We start from the raw sequence: 6000 nt of genomic DNA, 5'->3' as shown, positions 1-6000 counted from the left end.
ACACAGGGGTTAATGTGAGGGACATGATGGGGTTAACTGCTATTAATATGAGGCACATGGAGTTACCAAAACTAAATAAATAACTCCAAATGCCTGACATTACTAGGAATAGTAACCCCCCCTCCCCCCTCCAGCCTGTACCTGCCTGTTCTTTCTTTACTTTTACTTTGCTGAACTTCTCCCTCTCATGTGCAGGATGCAGGACGGCAGGGATCTTCTGTAGAGCGATAAGCTCCGCCTCCTCGGTTCTCCTCACCCTCTCATTGGTTGACAGAGGGCAGCCAGAGAAGGGGGGTGAGGAGGGAGCTTTCTTTATCAGTAGCTGCAGCTCCCTGGCTGGCTGCTGTCTATCAGCCGATGCTGCAGGTACACAGTGTGCTTCCGACATATACTTCCTAATAGGAAAAGTATATGTGTGAAGCACACTGTGTGCAGGGAGCTGCAGCTATTGATAGAGGACCGACAGAGGGCCCCTGCAAGTGCTGGGGCCCTCGGCAATTGCCCTACCGACCCGAGTTTTGTTAGGTACGGGCCCTGCCGCGGGGCCCCGCTGGCTCACCCGGCCCTGGATCCGCCCCTGGCTGGGGGGGAGGGTGGTTTGGGGTGCTGGGGGAAAGGGGCTTTGAATGTCTGTCTGGCCCTTGAGGAATGTTTTTTTTCCCCACCTACTTGTAATTCTTGCACTAAGGGGTTAATAAGAGCACTACAGACTGTAGTGCTCTTGTTAACCCCCAAGTGCAAGAATTGCAAGTGGGTGGGAAAAAAAAAAACAGTCCTCAAACCCAAGGAAGGGCCAGACAGACAATCAAAAGCCCCCCTTCCCCAGCACCCCAAACCCCCCAGCACTCCAACCCTCCTCCCTTGTATTAACAATGTTCCTAATAGCCCTTATATAAATACCCCCCCTTGTATTAATAATGCCCCTAACAGCCCTTATATAAATATTGCATATCATTATTGCAAGGGGGGGTTTATATAGGGACTGTTAGGGGCATTATTAATATAAGGGGAGTATTATTAATATGGGGCACTATTTAAAAAGGACCTTTCATGAGTTGGGGCACATGCAGTTTTATATACCGCTGGAAAGCTGACAGTGCACTGAATTCAGCACACTGTCGGCTTTCCCATTCTGTGCCCCCAGTGAAGAGCTATCAGTCCCGATACTGTAGCTCTTCACAGTCAGTCAGAAATGTCCTTCCTCACAGCAGAGCCTAGAGCGCTGTACTGTGAGAGTGGGGAGAAACACCTCCTCCCCTTATGATAGTGATCATTCATAGACAAGTACTGGGGGGGGGGGGGGGGGAGACGTTCCTCCATGTGGAAGGGGGGGGGGGTGGCGTGCCTTTCTGTCATCCGCCTCAGGCAGCAGAAAGGCTAGGTTCACCACTGGGGTTAACCCAGTCCAAAGCTTCATCAGACAGCAGAGAGGCAATGATAATCACTTTAGTTCTGTCAGAAGGAAACAGCTGTATTATCCACTGGTTCAAGAAACTTCACAAGACATTACAGATCCCATTATAAGGAGGAGGCAAAGGCAAGAGAATAGCAGACCTGCTTCAGTCAGAGGCCAAACTTGAAGTTTATGAGCCCCAATGTAAAACGTGCAAATTTCTGCTTATGAATCTTGTTCCGTTTAAAATAGTGCTGGAGTTTTTATGGCACAGGGGCCTTTGGGACCCCCTCAAGGTTCAGGCCCCAGTAGCGAGTGCTACCACTGCACTACATGTAGCTATGTTCCTGGCTGCAGTGTAAACAGATGCAAGTTATTGACCAGGCTAAGGAGACTTTGGCAGGAGTTATACAATGTTGTTCAGGGGATCAGACATGATATTGATAACTAGAGATGAGCGAACAGTGTTCTATCGAACACATGTTCGATCGGATATCAGGGTGTTCGCCATGTTCGAATCGAATCGAACACCACGTGGTAAAGTGCGCCAAAATTAGATTCCCCTCCCACCTTCCCTGGCGCCTTTTTTGCACCAATAACAGCGCAGGGGAGGTGGGACAGGAACTACGACACCGGGGGCATTGAAAAAAATTGGAAAAAGTCATTGGCTGCCGAAATCAGGTGACCTCCATTTTAGACAAATAGTGGATTTCAAATCCGGGTCATATGAGAATGTGAACTTTGTGACTATGAGACAGGGATAGCTGTACAGGCAGGGATAGCTAGGGATAACCTTTATTTAGGGGGGAATGTTATTAAAAATAACTTTTTGGGGCTCTATCGGGTGTGTAATTGTGATTTTTGTGAGATAAACTTTTTCCCATAGGGATGCATTGGCCAGCGCTGATTGGCCGAATTCCGTACTCTGGCCAATCAGTGCTGGCCAATGCATTCTATTAGCTTGATGAAGCAGAGTGTGCACAAGGGTTCAAGCGCACCCTCGGCTCTGATGTAGCAGAGCCGAGGCTGCACAAGGGTTCAAGCGCACCCTCGGCTCTGATGTAGGAGAGCCGAGGGTGCACTTGAACCCTTGTGCACCCTCAGCTCTGCTACATCAGAGCCAAGGGTGCGCTTGAACCCTTGTGCACACTCTGCTTCATCAAGCTAATAGAATGCATTGGCCAGCGCTGATTGGCCAATGTATTCTATTAGCCTGATGAAGTAGAGCTGAATGTGTGTGCTAAGCACACACATTCAGCTCTACTTCATCGGGCTAATAGAATGCATTGGCCAGCGCTGATTGGCCAGAGTACGGAATTCGGCCAATCAGCGCTGGCTCTGCTGGAGGAGGCGGAGTCTAAGATTGCTCCACACCAGTCTCCATTCAGGTCCGACCTTAGACTCCGCCTCCTCCGGCAGAGCCAGCGCTGATTGGCCGAAGGCTGGCCAATGCATTCCTATGCGAATGCAGACTTAGCAGTGCTGAGTCAGTTTTGCTCAACTACACATCTGATGCACACTCGGCACTGCTACATCAGATGTAGCAATCTGATGTAGCAGAGCCGAGGGTGCACTAGAACCCCTGTGCAAACTCAGTTCACGCTAATAGAATGCATTGGCCAGCGCTGATTGGCCAATGCATTCTATTAGCCCGATGAAGTAGAGCTGAATGTGTGTGCTAAGCACACACATTCAGCACTGCTTCATCACGCCAATACAATGCATTAGCCAGTGCTGATTGGCCAGAGTACGGAATTCGGCCAATCAGCGCTGGCTCTGCTGGAGGAGGCGGAGTCTAATGTCGGACCTGAATGGAGACTGGTGTGGAGCGATCTTAGACTCCGCCTCCTCCAGCAGAGCCAGCGCTGATTGGTCGAGTTCCGTACTCTGGCCAATCAGCGCTGGCCAATGCATTCTATTAGCCCGATGAAGTAGAGCTGAATGTGTGTGCTTAGCACACACATTCAGCTCTACTTCATCAGGCTAATAGAATACATTGGCCAATCAGCGCTGGCCAATGCATTCTATTAGCTTGATGAAGCAGAGTGTGCACAAGGGTTCAAGCGCACCCTCGGCTCTGATGTAGCAGAGCTGAGGGTGCACAAGGGTTCAAGTGCACCCTCGGCTCTCCTACATCAGAGCCGAGGGTGCGCTTGAACCCTTGTGCAGCCTCAGCTCTGCTACATCAGAGCCGAGGGTGCGCTTGAACCCTTGTGCACACTCTGCTTCATCAAGCTAATAGAATGCATTGGCCAGCGCTGATTGGCCAGAGTACGGAATTCGGCCAATCAGCGCTGGCTCTGCTGGAGGAGGCGGAGTCTAAGATCGCTCCACACCAGTCTCCATTCAGGTCCGACCTTAGACTCCGCCTCCTCCAGCAGAGCCAGCGCTGATTGGCCGAATTCCGTACTCTGGCCAATCAGCACTGGCTAATGCATTGTATTGGCGTGATGAAGCAGTGCTGAATGTGTGTGCTTAGCACACACATTCAGCTCTACTTCATCGGGCTAATAGAATGCATTGGCCAATCAGCGCTGGCCAATGCATTCTATTAGCGTGAACTGAGTTTGCACAGGGGTTCTAGTGCACCCTCGGCTCTGCTACATCAGATTGCTACATCTGATGTAGCAGTGCCGAGTGTGCATCAGATGTGTAGTTGAGCAAAACTGACTCAGCACTGCTAAGTCTGCATTCGCATAGGAATGCATTGGCCAGCCTTCGGCCAATCAGCGCTGGCTCTGCCGGAGGAGGCGGAGTCTAAGGTCGGACCTGAATGGAGACTGGTGTGGAGCGATCTTAGACTCCGCCTCCTCCAGCAGAGCCAGCGCTGATTGGCCGAATTCCGTACTCTGGCCAATCAGCGCTGGCCAATGCATTCTATTAGCTTGATGAAGCAGAGTGTGCACAAGGGTTCAAGCGCACCCTCGGCTCTGATGTAGCAGAGCTGAGGCTGCACAAGGGTTCAAGCGCACCCTCGGCTCTGATGTAGGAGAGCCGAGGGTGCACTTGAACCCTTGTGCACCCTCAGCTCTGCTACATCAGAGCCGAGGGTGCGCTTGAACCCTTGTGCACACTCTGCTTCATCAAGCTAATAGAATGCATTGGCCAGCGCTGATTGGCCAATGTATTCTATTAGCCTGATGAAGTAGAGCTGAATGTGTGTGCTAAGCACACACATTCAGCTCTACTTCATCGGGCTAATAGAATGCATTGGCCAATCAGCGCTGGCCAATGCATTCTATTAGCGTGAACTGAGTTTGCACAGGGGTTCTAGTGCACCCTCGGCTCTGCTACATCAGATTGCTACATCTGATGTAGCAGTGCCGAGTGTGCATCAGATGTGTAGTTGAGCAAAACTGACTCAGCACTGCTAAGTCTGCATTCGCATAGGAATGCATTGGCCAGCCTTCGGCCAATCAGCGCTGGCTCTGCCGGAGGAGGCGGAGTCTAAGGTCGGACCTGAATGGAGACTGGTGTGGAGCGATCTTAGACTCCGCCTCCTCCAGCAGAGCCAGCGCTGATTGGCCGAATTCCGTACTCTGGCCAATCAGCACTGGCTAATGCATTGTATTGGCGTGATGAAGCAGTGCTGAATGTGTGTGCTTAGCACACACATTCAGCTCTACTTCATCGGGCTAATAGAATGCATTGGCCAATCAGCGCTGGCCAATGCATTCTATTAGCGTGAACTGAGTTTGCACAGGGGTTCTAGTGCACCCTCGGCTCTGCTACATCAGATTGCTACATCTGATGTAGCAGTGCCGAGTGTGCATCAGATGTGTAGTTGAGCAAAACTGACTCAGCACTGCTAAGTCTGCATTCGCATAGGAATGCATTGGCCAGCCTTCGGCCAATCAGCGCTGGCTCTGCCGGAGGAGGCGGAGTCTAAGGTCGGACCTGAATGGAGACTGGTGTGGAGCTATCTTAGACTCCGCCTCCTCCAGCAGAGCCAGCGCTGATTGGTCGAGTTCCGTACTCTGGCCAATCAGCACTGGCCAATGCATTTCTATGGGGAAAAGTTAGCTTGCGAAAATCGCAAACTGACAGGGATTTCCATGAAATAAAGTGACTTTTATGCCCCCAGACATGCTTCCCCTGCTGTCCCAGTGTCATTCCAGGGTGTTGGTATCATTTCCTGGGGTGTCATAGTGGACTTGGTGACCCTCCAGACACGAATTTGGGTTTCCCCCTTAACGAGTTTATGTTCCCCATAGACTATAATGGGGTTCGAAACCCATTCGAACACTCGAACAGTGAGCGGCTGTTCGAATCGAATTTCGAACCTCGAACATTTTAGTGTTCGCTCATCTCTATTGATAACCTGTTAGCAGGTTATACAAGGCTTTCTGATCAGACAGTTCCTTGTAGAGCTCTTACATACCAGACTTTTGATCACTAGTGGATTCCATGACCTGTGTATACTGTACAATCCAGAGTGTTGTGGACCCACTATGCCACTAACTGGCTTATTTGGGCCACTCCTAAAAGTGCTATTTAGGTAGCCTCCCTGGTATTCATCCCTTACCTGCTGTATGGAGACCTGCACTTTGTTAATGGAGTGGCCCCAGTGTTGGTGATAACTTGTCAAGCACTCCAAAAGGCACTGG

The sequence above is a fragment of the Leptodactylus fuscus genome, chromosome 5 (genome assembly GCF_031893055.1).
Source record: "Leptodactylus fuscus isolate aLepFus1 chromosome 5, aLepFus1.hap2, whole genome shotgun sequence".
In the NCBI taxonomy this organism is placed as follows: domain Eukaryota; kingdom Metazoa; phylum Chordata; class Amphibia; order Anura; family Leptodactylidae; genus Leptodactylus; species Leptodactylus fuscus.
This window is presented reverse-complemented; position numbering follows the sequence as displayed.